Source organism: Malurus melanocephalus, unplaced genomic scaffold (genome assembly GCF_030028575.1).
Source record: "Malurus melanocephalus ecotype Western Australia unplaced genomic scaffold, MMel_1.1 scaffold_108, whole genome shotgun sequence".
Lineage (NCBI taxonomy): Eukaryota > Metazoa > Chordata > Aves > Passeriformes > Maluridae > Malurus > Malurus melanocephalus.
The window spans coordinates 485,270-502,837 of record NW_026623340.1 but is presented as its reverse complement, the minus strand read 5'-3'; the positions used below and the strand labels follow the sequence as shown (position 1 = coordinate 502,837).

General features: G+C 38.4%; 1 protein-coding gene across 7 annotated transcripts in view; it reads left to right on the top strand.

Moving 5' to 3' along the window:
- NAALADL2 (N-acetylated alpha-linked acidic dipeptidase like 2) overlaps window positions 1-17,568 on the top strand; it is a 365,473-nt gene that overhangs the window by 119,461 nt on the left and 228,444 nt on the right. Inside the window, exons 1-2 of one of the 7 annotated variants that reach the window (XM_057369380.1) lie at window positions 9,918-10,098; window positions 11,068-11,213. The exons of 4 other annotated variants lie outside the window; for them this stretch is intronic. The gene's annotated coding sequence lies outside the window, so the exon portion shown is untranslated. Of the gene's footprint in view, window positions 1-9,917; window positions 10,099-11,003; window positions 11,214-17,568 lie in introns of those variants that run through there. 2 more of the 7 variants (XM_057369383.1, XM_057369381.1) reach the window with 2 other exon arrangements.

Below are 17,568 nucleotides of genomic sequence, written 5' to 3'. Positions count from 1 at the left end.
AAAAAAAAGAGTTGCCTTTCTATTTGGAAGATTAATTGGGTTATTTCGGTCACAGGAAAGTTGCCAGCTCGTGTAGAAATGGGAGGAGAGGGGACACAAATCCGAACAGCCATTGATTAATAACAGATGTATATTCAACGGGGTGGAAGATAAACTGCTCTTTGCAGGGATTTGATGGATAGGTGCTTGCTTCTCAGTTTCCTGGGGAGCACTGCAGGCACCTCTGGTGTTACCTAATGAATGTCCATTGATTGCATGATAGGGAGCATTGATCAGGGCTCTRCTGCCAGTCAAGCCCTGCTCCTGCTGCTGCCCCTGCCAGCCTTCCTCCAGTAGCCAACAACAGCTTCCAAAGACTGTTTTTGTCTCTTTCTTTTCTTTTATGTTATTTCTTTTCTGCTATTAAGGACCGACTTGAAACGATGTACGTTGCTAGAAAAGATCAAATCCTAGAAAAATCAGCCCAAAGAGCATGCTGTCTTTATCAATTACTTTGTTTAATGTCTAAAGTGTCCAGCAGAGTGTATAATCCAGTGTTTTGGTCAATTAGTAAATCAATATAATCCAAAGCAGGTTTATAAACTGCACACAGATAACCTGGGGATGGGGTCTCTGGAGCCGATAGCATCAGCCAGCAGGTCTGAAGTGATAATGACATAAAGGGCTGGAAARAGAGTGACTAAATACTGGACTGCTTTGTAATGCCAGTGTGAATAAAAGGCTGCTTTTTATACACAATGTGAGGAAAAAGCATCCTGGCCTGCTGTAGGGCTTTTGTGCCTCTGTGTGTGTTAACTGTGTGTGGATGGATGGCTGCCTCTGCTAGAGAGAGTACAGGGGAAATAAAAAGAAGCAAGAGAGGAGATTGATAGGGGAAGTAGTGGGGAACTTCATCTGACAGTAATTCCTAATCCACTTGCAGAGGTATCCTGAAGTGTTGGAAATGCTCTCTGCACTTCATGCACCACAGAAGTTGTTCAGGTTTTTGTTCTCTTCTATCATTTGCATTGTGCTTTTTGTCGTGTAAAATTAATGGTTGAAATTGTTTTTGCATGGATTTGAGCTGTGTTGGTCTTTGGATGAAATCAGGACTGATTTTTAAAGATTCCCTGTCACCTTTTATCCCTGCAAGTGTTCTGGTGTTTCTCTTGAATTTCACACTGGGGCTCAAASACAACTGCATTTCAGTCCTGCTGCAGACTTCCTCATGTGAAGGCCACAGCACTTGCAGTTTGCTCAACTATCAAGAACTCTCTAGCATTGTCCAGCTGGAGATTAATTTTCTGATGGTTTGCCAGGCATTTTCCTGCTTGTTATTGACAGCAGTGAWGCTAAAATGAGAATCTCCCTTTGCCCAGAGAAAGCCCTGTGCATTTTTAGTTTGGTGAGCACCACCAGCAGTACCTACTCTTTTAGAGTGGCCTACTCTTTTAGTTTGAAAARATGTGTAAAGGACAAATTTAATCCAGACACCAAATAGCTGTTTGAAATCCAACTCTTTACTCTCGTGTGTGGCATTTTTGGTTCACCCCTTTGGAGTTTTTGTAACCTCCTGTGTTTGTAACCTCTCCTGAGAGCTTTCCTGCAGGAGCATCCTCCTGRCCAGTGTCTCCAGCCTCTGCTGGATCTGCTGCCAGTCCTGGAGCTTCTCTGCACTGTTTTTTCCCTCCCATACCTGCACTTTGAAGTTACATAGTGTTAACTCGAGACATTGTCTTCTGATCTCTTACAAAGAAATAATAATGAAAATACAAAGGTCTTGCTGATTCCAGCTCCTCGGGCTAAACCACCTGCTCGCTGCAATTACCCCAGGCTTTCCMTCGCTGGGATTTTCCCATACCACTGCACTTCAAAGGAAAGATATTAAATGTTGCTCAGTTTTAATGATTAATTGTAACATTGTATAATGCAGTTCCTGGCTTTTCTTGTCTTCCTCAGAGCTTCGTGTAATTTTGYCTGTTAATTCGTTCAGAAGTTTTTATTTGATTCAAGTTTTTCAGAAAACGCCAAGGCAACAAAAAGCCAAGCAAGTGTTTTCAAACACTTCAAGTGTTTTTGTTGAACAAAAATCTGTCCTGAATTTGAGTGTTTTCTGATTTTTTTTTTTTAACCCTGTGAGATGTCTTGTCTTGTAACAAATAATCTGGAGTATTTCTTCTGCTTTTTGGGGAATGTAAGCTGAATTTAGTTCTTCMCAGTTCAAACTTTCCTTCAGTGTAGCTAACAAACATTCACTTTATAGGATGATTGTAGGGCGTAAATGACCTTTTAAGGGTTTTTTCCAAACCARACTGTTCTGTGATTCTGTTCTGTCTGTATCCTTGATCTTTGTTTTATTCATTCGTAAGGGACAACCACCAGATTTAGAAAAGTCAGGAATGTGGGGTTTTTTTCACTCTGGTACATCTGAAATAGCATCAAAGAAAAGAATAGAACTGTATTTGATTGCAACAAGTAAACACAGATTATAAAAAAAAGGAAGGGTGACAATAAAAAAAATACAGAGAGAAAGCAGAAAAATGACAGATTAAAAACCACCCCCCCCCCCCCCCAAACTTTATCAGTGTTAGCAAGTAAAGCTCCACTTCAAAAACTTTGTGGTGTTTTTACATCATCAAATCTCATTCTAAGAGGATTAAGTAGAGATAAGATCAGCCATAGCATAACTGTGTGCAGACCTGAATCCAGCTGACTGCATTTGTGCTTTTCATTCACTCATCACCAAGAAACAGGTCCAACTTTCACTTAGTCATATCAAATTCAGATTTGAGAGAKAATTTTTCCACCATTCGGGAGAAAGGACTTAGTGGTGAAATGCAGCAGGAAATCCAGACTTAGATTATAACCTGCCTTGCCACCAAATGTCATAAATRTCCAGTTTTTATAAATCTGCAGTGGAACTTTATCTCAAAAATAACATGAACCTGAGTGCTGAATAACAAAAGAGCTGAAAAGTTGTTGGGTTTGTTTTTCTTGTGGTACTCATATTTTCATTTTAATTCTCCTGTTAAAACAACCTCCAACCAAAATTTTAATTCTTATGATGAAAGCTTTTTAAAATTTAATAGATAATTTTCATGTGCAATTCTTTTTAAGCAATTTGTAACAATCTTAGTAATATACTAGAAAGTTTGGCTTTTTTAGAAAAGTGATGCAGGATGTCTTTTGTAGCACTAAAGTAGCATGGCTTAATTTTTTTTTAACAAAATCAATTTTTAAAAGTCCTCTGGACACATGAAGGAAGAATTCTTTCCTGACAGTGACATAAACGTGTTTTTCCTTGGCCTCTAGACTTTAGTACTGATTTTGGCAGCACAAATGTTTCTGCTAATACACTGAATCTATGCAAAGTAAGAAGTTTTCAACATTTTCAAATTAACATCTGCCACTGTCCGTAATAGCAGGACTTTGCAGCACAGGAGGTTTTCACTCTAAATAAGCATTTTCCCAATGTGAAGTGTAGCACTTTGGGATGTTTTGTGGAGTTTTGTGTTTCCCAGCATTTATATTCTGTTTCAGTCGCCTCTCTTTAGCCACTGTGAGAGAGATTATCATTTTCACGCAAATTAAGGCTTATTTGAACATAGTTTTTGTGGAGCACTCACAACTTGTAGTGAACAGCTTACTGCTGGGAGGTTGAGTTTGTTGTCTTTAGGATAATTTTTGTGTGTTTATGTTTAAATAATCTCCAGTGTTGGGCCATGCTGGCCCTACTGGTGCTTCAAAACTCACATAATTTCCCAGAAACTGCTGCCTGACACTGTTGTTTTGAATTTACCCAGGGATGTAGAGGAGCAGCCAKAAGAAACACACCTCAAACCCAGCAGGAATTAGGTCAGATTTGTCATTTCTTCCCAGGCTGATGATGTGTAATAGCCTTAAAGTATTTCAGGAGTGACACAGAGAGCTGTCTGAGCCTGAGCACCTCATCACTGGTGGCAGATTTGTAGCAGATTTTGGTGTATGACTTGATGAGCTTTCACTTCTCCCTCTGTTTTTGTCAGTGTGGAGCCTTTCTTATTCGAGTGACTTCATTACTCTCTTTGTGACAAATTAAATTAAGAATTTTTGCCTACGCCAGACTTCTAATGGTGCCTAAAAATAATTTCAAGACCAACAGCATAATGTCTTTCAGTAATTGTTAAATACGAGGGAACTGACGAGGCTAAAATAAGAATCAGGCCAATTAAACCTCTCTTTGAGGATAGTGGTGCCTGTAATTAGAGATGCTCAGGAAATTTGTCTCCCTCAGTCCCCACCAATCCCCACCCTTTTTCTCCCACAGGATGRTGGAAGTGAAGGGAGAGAGCACCCACCTCCAGCATTACAGTGCTCACATGGGAATCTTCAACAGCTTCCCCAGAATGCAAAACCTTGTAGTGAGGATTTTAGAATGTGTTTCTGAGAAATGTCTTCCTTTTTTTCTTTTTTTTTGAAAGATCCATGCCTTTCTGAGAAAAAGAAAAATCTCACAAAAATTCAAAATGTGTTCTTTGTGGTGGTGGAGAGAGGATATTAAATGTCCTRTTCAGTGAATTGTAGACCCATTATTTGGAAGTGTGGCAGAACTTCTGCTTTATTGTCTCAGCAGTCTGTTGCAGCCTTACTTTAAGTGATTTGCCTTTTTCAAAATTTTTATTTCTTATTATCTAGGAGATAAATTGTATTTTGAACTTCATTGGGGGTGGACCATCATCTTCACACAGTTTAACCTCAAGTTAGTAAACTTGAGGTTAACTAACTCAACTTAGTTAAAATCAAGAAAATAAAGGAAATAAGTAAAATAAATAGAGAACCATGGAAAGAATGAGATACCTGCAAGGAACTTTTGTGTTTCTGTGATCCTCAGTTTGCCGATTTTTTTCTGATAGGTAAAATAGTATTGCATGCCATCAGGTGGTTGTAAAAAATTAGTTGTTATTCTTTAAACGTATCTACATTGATCTATAATCTAGTTTCTCACGACAGCAGGCYCTTGTTTTAATGARACTTCAAAKGAATGCAGATTGATAAAATGCAGATTACGACCACCAAGGTGGAATTTCTTACTCTTTACTAGGCCTTTCAGTCCTTCACTATTTGCATCCTTTATCTAACCAATTTCTACCTTAAGGATTGTAATTTTCTCTYGGCATGGAGAATTGCAAACCTTGCCTGTTTCAAAGATGTTTGGCTTTTGTCTGTTCTGGTGTTGCTTCCTTTCATCGTGACTTTGGGATACCTAAGGTGGTTCTAAAACTCTAAACACTGAATGTGATGTTGAAGGTAGGAAATAATACAGGACTTTGTCTTCAAAAATAAAAAACCTATTTGTGAAGTGTTGAAGCTTGCACWGAGCATTTGTTAGTTCTCATTGTTCAGCAGTTGGCACGTGGTACAATTGTATAATGTAAATTTAGCGGGATAATTTTATTTTTTTTAAAAAGAAACTTTGCACTGACTTTTCTCAGTGTGAACAGATTCCAAAGTCTTCAAGGTTTTGTTAGTCCTAGACTTTGTATGTCACAGCAGTTTCTAGTGTCTTGAATGTGGCTTAATTGGCTCCCAGATGTGAGAACAAAATGGACCCTTTTTTCATTTATCTGTAGAGAACGTGGACAGGTGCAATTACATCGTTGGAGTGTATTGATTGGGAACCCTATAGACTGTCTCTTTTTTTTTATCAGGCTTTTCTTTTTGCAATCAGTGAGAATTTTGTATGGAATGTGTTGGGAATCCGCTGGGGATGTATGTTTCCTATTCACTCAGAGGTCCAAAACCCAGCTTGACATTGTCTTTGCAGTAAATTATATTTTCCCTGAATTCTCTGCAAAACCTGGTGCTCACAGCAGCGATGCCTGTATGATGCATTGTCATCTTTTGATAATATTTTTAATGTGGCACCTAAATAAGATCAACCCCTTATAAAAGATGGCAAAATAAAAAAAAAATAAAGGGGATTTTAGCATGACTAAATTAGTAACTCTAAGGTTTATTGATCTAAATGGGTTTTTCAGCATTTGTATGCTTTTTTTTCTTTGAACTCCTGTTCCACATCCCCTCAATTTAATTGCTAATGTGAAATTTAGCTCTGGGGACAATTTTTAACAGCCATCATGAGCAAGAATGTCATTCCATAAGTGGTACCTGGTATTKCTGTCTTTTCACGGTGGCATTAGTAAAATAGTCCTAATGGGGCAAATATATTTGTGACTCCAAATTGCCTTCATCCATTCAGCTACTATTGAAATTCTCCTGACATGTTTGAATCTTCTTCCCTAAATGAAAATTCATGTTAACAGAGGAGAGGGGAGTGATGGTGATATAAAATAATAGGTGACATCAGACTCAAGTGTGTTTCATGAACTCATAAGTGTGTCATATGAAGCACTGGGAAATCCTATACACATAAACGCCTTCACAAATTATGTTTATCTTGTACATGCACAGAAGGAAACCACAATTTTGTAGGTTTCAGGATGTCTGCATGTGGGTCTGTCTATTCTGGCTGATTTAGTCCGAGCTAAGAAATGCAGCAGGAAGCCCCTAGACTTTGTAGGGTTACTTTGGATGGATARAGTCGTGTGAAATTTCTTGTTGAGACATGAAAGCAGATGAAGTTCAGATGGTTTTACTCTTCAGTGCGATGAGAATTTCTTRCTAGTTCAGGAAAAGTAAGTGAAAGTACTAGTCAGGGTGTCACAGAAGTGATGAAACCGTTCTTCCAGGTTCTGCTGATACAGTAAGGGAAGGAAACCACAGTTTCAGAAAGWAAGTAAAGCCCAATTACCTCTGAGTAAAACTGGCAATTTCCTTTTTCATCTCCTTCCCCAGAGGAGAGGTGTTAGAACCATGTTCTGTAGAATGGATCAGTCAAAAAAAAAAAAAAAAAAAAAAAAAAAAAAAAAAAAAAAAAAAAAAAAAAAAAAAAAAAAAAAAAAGAGAGAGAGAAAAGAGAGATTTAAATGTTTAAGTTGGTTATATGAGGCTTAATTACAATATTATATATTAGATGCTTTCCAGCGTTAGAAGCAATGTTCCCCATGTCCCCTCTCACCTCTGTGACTCAGGAATCTGCAAGACACAATATCTCAACACTTTCTATTGCAGTTACATCTCCTAGTTGTGGRTATAGTGCAATCCCTTCATTTAAAGTAGTTTTTGTCCACTTTTCATCTTCGCATTTCATCTCACAGAGGGGTGATCACAGTGCAGCAGTGTCTGGGGTGCATTCAATGAGTTTTTCAGGTATCAGAAGTATTTTTTGAGATTTTTTCAGGTTAGTTACAAGCTCTGGCATTTTGAGCAAGGAAACAGAAGGAAAACCACRCAGCAATGAGTAATTTGCCATTTCCCAATAACCTTCCAAGCAGAACKGAGTGGGTTTTGCATGACTTTCACAATTGCTTTGAAGAGCATTCAAATGTGCCTCTCATGTTGAAACAGTCTGGTACTCAGGTTTCCCACACACCAGCCAGTAGTGTCCTAAGCAGTCCTCTGCAGGGCATTCCCAGACTCTCTATGTGAGAATTTAGTGGTTGAACCACTCCTGTTTCTCCCATGCAGCTGCCAAACCAGTTGTTTTAGCTATTGGCTTTCTCTTTTCATCTTTGCTGCCTTGGTTACTCACGTGTGCTAAAGAATGAATGTTATTAACTCAGATGATGACAGAAGCAATGAACACAAACTTGTTTAAACTGGGCATGTAATTTGAAATTTTTAAGAGGAATCTTCAAGTGGGAGCAAGTTCTTCACCAGCAGTGTTATAAGTTCTGTTAGCTCTTCAATCCTTATTTGAAAGTAGCATTTCTGTTTTTACTTCTCAGTCCTGAGTAAAAAAAAAAATAGTTCCTCTGAATTAATACAAACTTACTGCAAAAAGAGGGAAACAGAACTGCCGGGACCATGAAATGTGTGGCATCTACTTTGGGAGAATGCTATGGAGGGATGCAGTTAATACCTGGTTCAGGAGGATCTGCTGAATAAATATTGCAAGTTTTCCCATGTATCATAACCTACAAAAAATTCCCAGTGGAAATGTCAGACCTGTAGTAGAAGCCCAACTGCCACAATGGTATTGCGCATTATAATGCCATAAGACAAAAGCAGGAGAAATAAAAAACATGGACATTATGCTGGCTCTTTGCAATGGATGCACATTGTTAAATATAATTCCCGTGGTCCTAGGAATGGATTGTGATGAGGAAGGACAAACTGGAAACATCAGCTGTCTTTGCCACTCATGAGACACACATTTCATCCCCATGGCATCGACCATATCAATATAGTTTGAAGTCTAATTCTTAATGAAAAATCCCTTAGGCTCCCTGCAGCTGTGGGAAAGTTTCTCATTATGTTCTTCAGGGCTTAATTTTCCATGCAGGGCTGTTCTTGTTTTTAGTTCATGGGGGGAAAAAAAAAAAAAAATAAAAGCCTTACTGATGAGAGACGCTGGAGAAAAAATACTGCTGGTGAAAAGGCACTGAGCAAGGGCTATAAATCCTTGTTTAGGAGAGAAGACACAGAAGTTTCAGTGTGTCTTAAATGGCAAGGGAAACTGCCATTCATCTGAATGTTATTGAAGGGCTTTCGTCTCCTCTTAGTGCTCACTCTGTGTTGTGGTGCTTGGGGGGCTCTTTGTCTTCCTCTTTGGAAATYTGTGTGGTAGATGTGGTCCTTGCTRGATGCTYTGTGTTTAAGGGGTRGGAGAAGCTTTTTTTAGTTTGCAGATGATAAAGGATGAGCTTACCATAATTTTCTCTTTTTTTTCCCATATTTTGGAGTTGACATTTGTGTTAGACCTTGCAACTGTGTTCATTGATGGCTGGATAGAATTGCCAGTGTAGGAACCCAAATCTAAGGGTCTCAGAACTAAAAATATGTGATATTTTCTTTTGGGTTTCAGAAGACTCTCCTTAGAGTCTTGTAAACGATACAATTAACTTAGGTTGCATGATCATATCGCTTTCATGTTCTTTAAAAATCTCTGTGAAGTAACAGACTTTGGAGTAGTAATCTCAGAAGTAATGGAGGAATATAGTAATAGCAGTAATTCCTACAGTACTGTGTGGTATTCTTTCTAAATTTGTTAATGAATCTTTGAAGTGTCAGGGCACGTTTTGCAAAGCTTAGGTATTAAATGGAGAACTTTTCCTTTGAAAATTAATATTGGTGAATAGTAAGAGTAGTTTAAAAAAAATAGTACAGCCTCTGGATACAGAGACAAAAGAGCAAGGCYAAGGCAGTCAGCTCCTGAAGACCTCTTTCTGCTGTGTTAAAATAAGCATGAGACAAAGTTTTAGTGCAATTTAAAAATAATTAGTCTTTAATAAATACATAATGACAGCATAATCAATGCAAATTTACATAAACAGGTAGTCATGGTGAATTAGAACRTAGTACTACAGAATGGACTGCTCAAGATTTCATTAACTAGAAAGACTAAAGAACCTGTTTACTGAGAAAAATATCTTTTATCCTATACCAGTTGCTTTAGATTGTTAATTTGAGAAGCTGATCATTTTGCACCATTAATCATAATAATTAGAGACAGATTTAGTGAGCTTTAGTGCTGTTCTCAACTAGATTAATAGTTGTGTAATCCAGTGTTTATTAATATAAATGAAGTAAATTAGAAGCGTGACATTATAAAGAGGAGGAAGAAACTTCAGGAAATTTCCTGGAGAATCCAAAAACTCCATTAATTTACAATGACAGGTTGTTCTTCAGTAGCTTGCTCTGCTTTGTTTCAGTCTCTTTTTCCTCCTGCACTAATAATGCTGCCATTCACCCTGGAGAAAAACGTGTGTAATGATCTCTAACCATGTTTACAGTTATTTAATATCCTCAGATTTTGGTATTTGGGTGGAGATGGGAGTAGGGAACTTAACCAGCCATGGGAAGTTGTGTGTTTTTATTTAATGAATATCCTTATCTGGAAGATCATGTTCTTTGTTCAGCTGGAGGCTCTGAGCCAGGATTGCCAACCCAGGCAGGATTTCGTGTGTTGGGAGACTCCCACCTGGTGTGGTGGCAGCAGTTTGTGTGTCAGCGTTGCCATGCAGGAATTTTAAACACGGAATCCCACGGACAGCGATGTCTCCTCGCTGCTTCTCTCAGGTAGGGAGCAGGGAGTGTTCTTCTCACTCTGACTCTGCTGCTTTACTTCAGACAGGAGTTCTGTGTGATGGAGTGAGGCATAGAGGCGAGAGTTTTCCCCAGCTTGGAATTTTTCATCCTTTCCCGAGCAGGTGCCTTCAGGAATCTGTGATTTCCCCCTTTGAGGGTCACAGGGCAGACTGATCTGGCTTGTAACAAAATGTCCCATTGGTGCTGATCTCTGATCAGTCAGGGGCTCTGTGTGTGCCCCTGTGCCTGGGAAATGCAGATTTCCAGGGGCTTTTTTGAACTGGTGTGCTGAAGCACCTCCTGTTTGAGCCATGTGCGTAGCTAAGGGGAAAACCTCAGATTTATTTAGGATTGGCATCCGTTTCTCATTATAAACCTAATGTTTCAGCACTTCAGAAATGAGAGGTTCTTCTGATGGCCTGCTTGAGCCTTGTTGACTCCATTCCAACTTCTCTCTTTTAAAATTACTTTTTAAAAATTAGGAAGAAAGTAATGACAGTTTCACAAGGTTAAGAGACTCCTGATGGTTGAAGGCACATATAAATCACAAATCTCCATGTGCATTTAGCAGCTGGAGGAAATTTGCATGTGTGTTCGTGTCTTTTATGTCCCCCACCAAAACCCGCTAATCAAACTGATCAAGATTCCCAAGAGTAATCGGCAATTTCTTCCTGAGAGATTTTTTTTCTTTTCAAAAGTAGCCCCTCTTCTTTCCCCCTGAAAYGGAAGGCTTGTTTTTAGCAGGGCAGTTCTTGACCTTCTTTCACCTTTTTGTTTTGGATACACGGGCTTAGCATTGCATTGAAAATCACATTGCAAATCTAAAYAGTCACAGAAAACTCCAGAGCTCCCCGCGAGGAAAACACCAGTTGCTGTATTCCCGTATTTCGAGCAGCAGCTCCTTGCAATGCAAAACACCAGCCAGCAGTAGTAAAGAAGGTAATTTCCTATCCAATCCAGGCTCCTGGTTACCAATCACCTGACAAAAATACCGTGCAGAAGTAGTTGTGCGACGCGTGCTCGGCCGTCACTCCGGTTATTCCACAGCAACTTTGCAGCGGGCGAGTTGAGAAATAGGAGCTGCTTTCCAGCGGGAGCTCCTTAGGGTAGGTGGTTTCAGTTTTGCCTCCCTTGATTTGAGTAAGACAAACCTGTTTGCATTTGGGAAGGGAATTCTCTTGGAGCGTGTCTTCACATGCGATTTCTCATACCTTTTTTGGATCATCTTAAAAGAAWTCTATACCTGTAGTTGACCTACTTAATCTGTGCAATTATTCCACTTTGCTTGGGTGTATGCACATCATGTTCCTGTCTCTGTATTTTTTTTCCCCCCCTAGTTTTTGGCAGTCATTTTATTCCTTGTTAAAAATACGATTTGGTTGGTGATGGGAACTTGAGTTGAGTATTTCTATTGTTAAAATTACTGGCCAGAAGGATGGAGGCAGGAACCAGACAGTGCTTTGCAAAATCAAAGCCTGTTCACTGCTTTCTCAGAAATCCTGCAGGATTCATTTAGGTGTTTTTAATAGTGATGAGTAAGGCAACAGGAGCCCTTGCTGAAAGTGAGTGAAATGTCAGGGATTGTTGGTTCTAGTAAAGAAATTTCTCAACATTTCTCAACAGAGCTGGATGCTGCAACATCTCTTAATCTTTGTGTCTGCTAAGAGATTTCCAAGAGCTGATGGATATCTTGTGCCTAATTGTCATCTTTTGTGTGGTGCCAAATTTCCTCATGGGTTCCTTCCTTCCTGGCTGTAAAGCTTAATATTCTTTAATGCTCCAGAGTCTGCAACCTACATAAATTAAGGGTTTCTGGGTCAAATTGCCTCTGAGTGCAGTGGATGTGGAGACAATTCGAAAGGSTAAAACGCTTTTTGCTCTGTGATCCAGCAGAACTTAGTTACCAGCTCAAATTGAGGAATGTAAGTAATTTTCCTGGAGACACTGAGTCATTTGGTGTTTCTTTCTGGCTTAGTACTGGTACTCTTAACATACTGCGTTATCTGTTGCTTAATCAATATAATTAAACATCAGCAAATCTCTTTAACTTTAATCAGACTTTAATTTAACTTAATCAGACTTAGTTTTGTTGAAATTTACTCGTCTCAGTTGTGKTGAAATGCTTACTAACACAAGAAAGAATGACATTTTACATGCCTCTTTTTTAAGGCTATACAGGTTACTGTGCTAGTGGAACAACAAGAACTAATTATAGATAAAACTAAAATTAAATACAGGAGTTTTTAACCTAGATATAGTAAATTTTTGGCAGTATTAACATATGCAGATTACTATGCAGCATCTGATATTATTTAGCGCTTTGGCTGTAATACTTTCAACCCTGATGTTTTGCTTTACATTTTTCTTGCAAATGTTGCTTTTGTAGAGTTGCTCTAACAAATTCTTCCCTGTGTTTTCCAAAGTAKTGCCTTGCCCCTTGGCTATCGTAGGGAAACAGCTGTGATTTAAGACATCAGCTTTGCTATTAACATCAAGTGGCTGCATAGCAGTCGTGAATCATCTTTATGGATGCGTTCTGACTAAATCATAGCACTCATTAGGTGTGGATGGATGGATATCTGAGAAAGTGATAGAGGTAATAGGCTGTCTTCTAAGATAATGAAAAAGTTTTTCACCTTCACTTTTCTTTATTTGCTTGCCTTGGAAATGGTGGCTTCGGTACCAAGCTTGCAGCTGACAGTGTAAATCCATACACAAAGGACTGGTTCATGTGGTGGAATGGTGATTATTCACAATTGGGACTTCTGTAGCAGAGTGTTTTATCAGATAAGAACAAATTAATTCTAGGCTTTCTTTTCCTAGTTGGAGGTTCTCTGGTATCTGATAGCCAAGAAAGAATTGTTCCTGGCTTTCTCAGAGGAAGGTGGGGAGATTCACTGGAATGAATCACACAGAAATGCGCAGAAAACAAATTTCCCGAATTTCTGTTTTGCTAAAACAGTTATTTAAATAGCAAATATTCCTTCTACGCATGGCCTCTGTGGGAGGATATTTAATCTTTCCTGTGTAATTTATTTATTTCAAGGAAATTATTTTATTCCTCTACAGAAGAAGCAAAGATATAARGAAATTGCCTCTTGGCAAAGTCGTATCTCTTAACCCAGAAAATACAATTCACCCCCCAAACGAGCTGGGTTAATCTGCTCTTCTTGATAATGTTTTGCTATAATCAGATTTTTCATAGTTGCTCTCTAAATACTAATTTTTTTTTGATCAAGCTTTCAATTTATTTKCTGCAAAGAATGGTTATTTAACAACAAAAAAAYCACAAAAAAACAKCCTGAACATAAACTGCCCTAAGAYACGAACTCATTAGAAGCACACAGTCAGATTGATTGGACTGATAGTGATGGTGATGATAATAATAATTGCATTACAGCWGTGCCTTAGGATCTTAGCTGTAAATGAGGTTCTTGTTCTTGTAGGTACAAAACTAAGATCCTCTCCAGTCTGAAATGAGAAGCAGAGAGAGCTTGAATATGAATCTTCCCTTCCTTTTTGTTTACTAAAAAATTAATTAAAAAAGAAGTCATTAAAAAAGAAAAAATAATAAAAAAGAGGAGACCTATCTGGATCCAAATGAGATAAAGAATCATTTAAGTAAAAACCTCTACAATCACTGAGTCCAGCCATTAAGTCCACCCAGTCCTGCCAAGGCCACCAATATGCCAAATTTGTTCTTCAGCGCCTACAAAAGAAGCAAAACATGTTGAGCGTTCATATGAAACACTGCCATGCAGGAAAATGGCATGTTCTGCCCTCTGTTTGTGGTGAGTAGTTAATAAATAAATGAAATAATGAATGATGCAGGTTCCACTGCAGTAGTGCAGGTAGTGGTGGCAATAAGCAGAAAGCACAAATCCGTTTTTGAAGGATGAATGGAGGTTTGTACCGAGCTAATGCTTTTACAGTCAAGCAGATGTCATGGGCTTGCTTTACAGGATATTATGATGTATGAAACCAAAGGCTTCTGAGTAGTAAAAATTACTCCTGTCAATTCATCTTTGTRTATGGCACTTTGATATATCATTCACAGCTTAATTATATTGTCATAGTCGAGAGATTAAAACAAAAGTCAGGTCGACTCTTGCTTAAACCTCTCTCTGAAATAATGCTCAAAGGTAAAGGGGGAGAAAATCCATAAGATCTATATAAAATTCCATTATAATGTATTGTGCCATCAATAACAGGTTCCTTCCATCCAGTTTCACTTGTGCAGGTAGGGAGATATTCATCAGCTATTTCTCAGTGCAGGAGCACAAACAGCCAACACCAGACACGGGGAAAGGGGAGAGGGGGAATTGTCCTTTGGAATGGCTGGAGTGTGGGATGTGCCAAACCCCACTGGAATTAGGGCAGTGGAGCCTTGACACAATCTGTCGGTGCAGGGTTGTGGGTCTGAGTGTGAGAAATGTCTGACAATTCCTTTTGGGRAGGCCTGGCTGTCCCATTCACTGACACTGGCCCAGGGCCCTCCAGCTGCCATCCATGGAGAGTTTTTCCGTTTTCTTGCTGGGCTCAGTTTGTTACCAAGGAGATGATGGGTTTGGGGTTTGCCTGTTAACTGGCGGGTTACACATGAAGAAACAAACTCAAAATAAATTGCCCTGTGTTGTTTAGGCGTGCAGCTTCTGAGGTTTAATTGTTGTCAACTTCATTGATAAAAGCAAAACCCAAAGGAGAATTTTCTGTGTTCTCAGACTCTGTGGTACTTTATATTTTACCTTTATCTAGAAAGTTCCTCCTGTGTGAAGCTGTTGGTTGAAGAGAATTGCATACGGTACCTAAGAGAGATCAACCTAGAATCCAAAATACCAATGCTGTTAAATTAGKTTGAAATTTTTCAAGATGTTGTGTTTGGCATRTTGCTCCTGCACYTTGTGTTTCTGGATGATGCTGTAAYGCATWTACAAATTAAATATAATATTAATGACTTCTGCCAGGTGCTGAAAAAAAAAAATGATTTAAATACTAAACAAGTAAATGCAAATGAAGATAAAACTGCAAATACAGTTTATTGTGTTATTTGCTGCCGTGTTTTATATACATTGATTCAAATGATGGGTTGAGGCATGCACTTAATTTATTTAACGACTTCCTGCAGTAGCTGTGATTTTGCCCATGGGTGGCTTTCAGAGTGRCAGTTTGGAAGGCAGGGAAAGGTTGTTTATCTTTTAACTCCAGGGTGGGAAGCTGAAGGTGTGGACAGACAGAGGTGCTGGCCGTGGTGCCAAGTGGTGTCTGCTCAGTAAAAATGGCTAATGAGGAATTTTTTCATTGCAAATGATCACTTAAAGCACTGTGGATTTTTTTTTTTTTTCCTGTGGATGCAAAGGTAGGGCTGCTCCCATGTTTATCTGCCTGGGGATATGGCACATGGTGACAGCACCATTTAGATATATGTGAGCAAGTAGATTAATGAAGCATCAGTAAAAAGTTCAGACAAACAATCTTCTGTACTTTCTTTGCTGCTAAAAGATTAGATTAGCTGTCACAAATTACTAATCTGAGCCTTCTAATTGTACCAGTTCAGTGCCTCTGCCTTTCTCTTCTCCAATTTAATGAAATTGTGCTTGCTTGCCTCACATATTAAAGAATCTATGTAGTAAAACAACAGAAAAGAAAAAAAAAAAAACCTTACATGGTTCCCTAGATACCTGGATGTAAAGAAATKGGTTGCAATCTGATGTTTTCAGTTTTTGGCTTTGCAAAAACGAATTCTTTCCCTGAATGCAAAGTGCTTGTATAATTTATGTAAACAAATTTTGCCCCCAGTTTTACATGTTTGGGGAAAAAAAAAGGTTAGTATGCTATAATATTGTAAGAATGCTGCAAAAAAATAGATGAATTGGCACAAATTGCTTGCAGAGTASACTACACATCTATAGGTGAGAAAATTTCAGGAAATCTTGTGATCAAAGTCAGAAAACAAAACTGCAGCATTCAAACAATGCAATTTCTCCTTCTGGGAGAAGGAGGATTTTCTTTCTTTCCCATGCTGAGGCCCCAGTTTGGATGAAGTTAGATCTGTGACCTGGTACTTAATGTGCAATTGGAGGCCCTTGCCCTGGGTGGAAATGCTGTTGTTATTTAGCAGTAACCTGCTGCCCCTGAGGCACGGTGTCAATTCGTGTACAATGCATTTAGTGATGTGTTCTGGGTGCACTAAATAAGAATTTGATTTTCCATTAAAGACTTGTTGAGAACAGTTATCTTTCTGAAGAGCTTTTCACATCTGTTCTTATCTTACTATTTTAATTGTCTAGAGCTGTATCTGTGTGCCARGAGTCCTTTTCTTTTTCTGTAATAAATTCCTTTATGATGCTGCCGAATGCTGTTGTTAATGTGGAATTGTCTGGCTTGACTTGGTGATTTTAATACCTTTTGGTGAGCTCTGTCCATCTGATTGCGACTTAATAAAATCAGTAAATGTCTCTTTTTTTAGTGTGTGGGTAATTTGCTTTTTAAAAAAGGAAAAGGTGGAGTCCAGTGCTGTGTAGTGATGGTTAACGTAGTAATTGGTGTTCCTTTAGAAAAGCATTCACTGGGCAGGAGACCAGAAGCACCAGTTTAGATTTTWTTAATCCCTGGAATATTTAGGCTTCTCTTTTTGGTGTGATTTGCTAATAGAGTGTTTCRCTTGAGTAACCAATGTCTTCTGAAGGAAAAAATAAACAGATTTGTTTATCTGTAGCAGCTTGTTGTGATTTTTCACTTCCTTTCTCTGCATGTATTTATTATATTTTGTATGTAATGTATAAATATTGATATCTTGGAGAATAATTTTTACAAATATCCTTTTTCTAATGTAGTTGTGTATCCTCTTTTTTCATAGCCAGATGATGTTTTGCAGTTTAGCAGAATCCTCACTCTTCCCTTTTGTGTTATAAGTGAACATCACAGACATACAATTAAAAAACCCATTTTTTCCAAGCAGTTATGGATTTGGTATTCTTTAAGTAATGCAGGGAGTGTGGAACTTCCCAAGATGATGGGAATGCAAGCCTAGCCCTTGTTGGTGCAGGTTTGACCAGTCCTGTGTGTGAAAATCATTTAAAATGTCTCCCTGTATGTAATTTAATAATTAAATAATTCTCTAAAATGTTTCCATTCCYATTCGTTGAAGTTTTTTAGTAGTGGCTGGATTTTAATTTTGTTCTTTAGTTGTACTTAGCATATGATCATGTTGAGTTACTTGTTGTAAGTCTTATTGATTTCCTTAGAGTTCTTGCCAGTTGCTAAATTTTAATATTAATCTTTTTGATAGTAGGAGCTCCTTGCTCTGCAGATCCCTAGATTTTTGTTCAGGTAAGTGTAAGATAAATTCCTTTGGTAATAAGATGGSTTTATGTATTACAGCGTGAGTAATAGATTTAGTTACTTTGATGATGAATGAAGTATTTCTCCCACTGTACATGATTTCAGCAGAAAAGTTTAGAA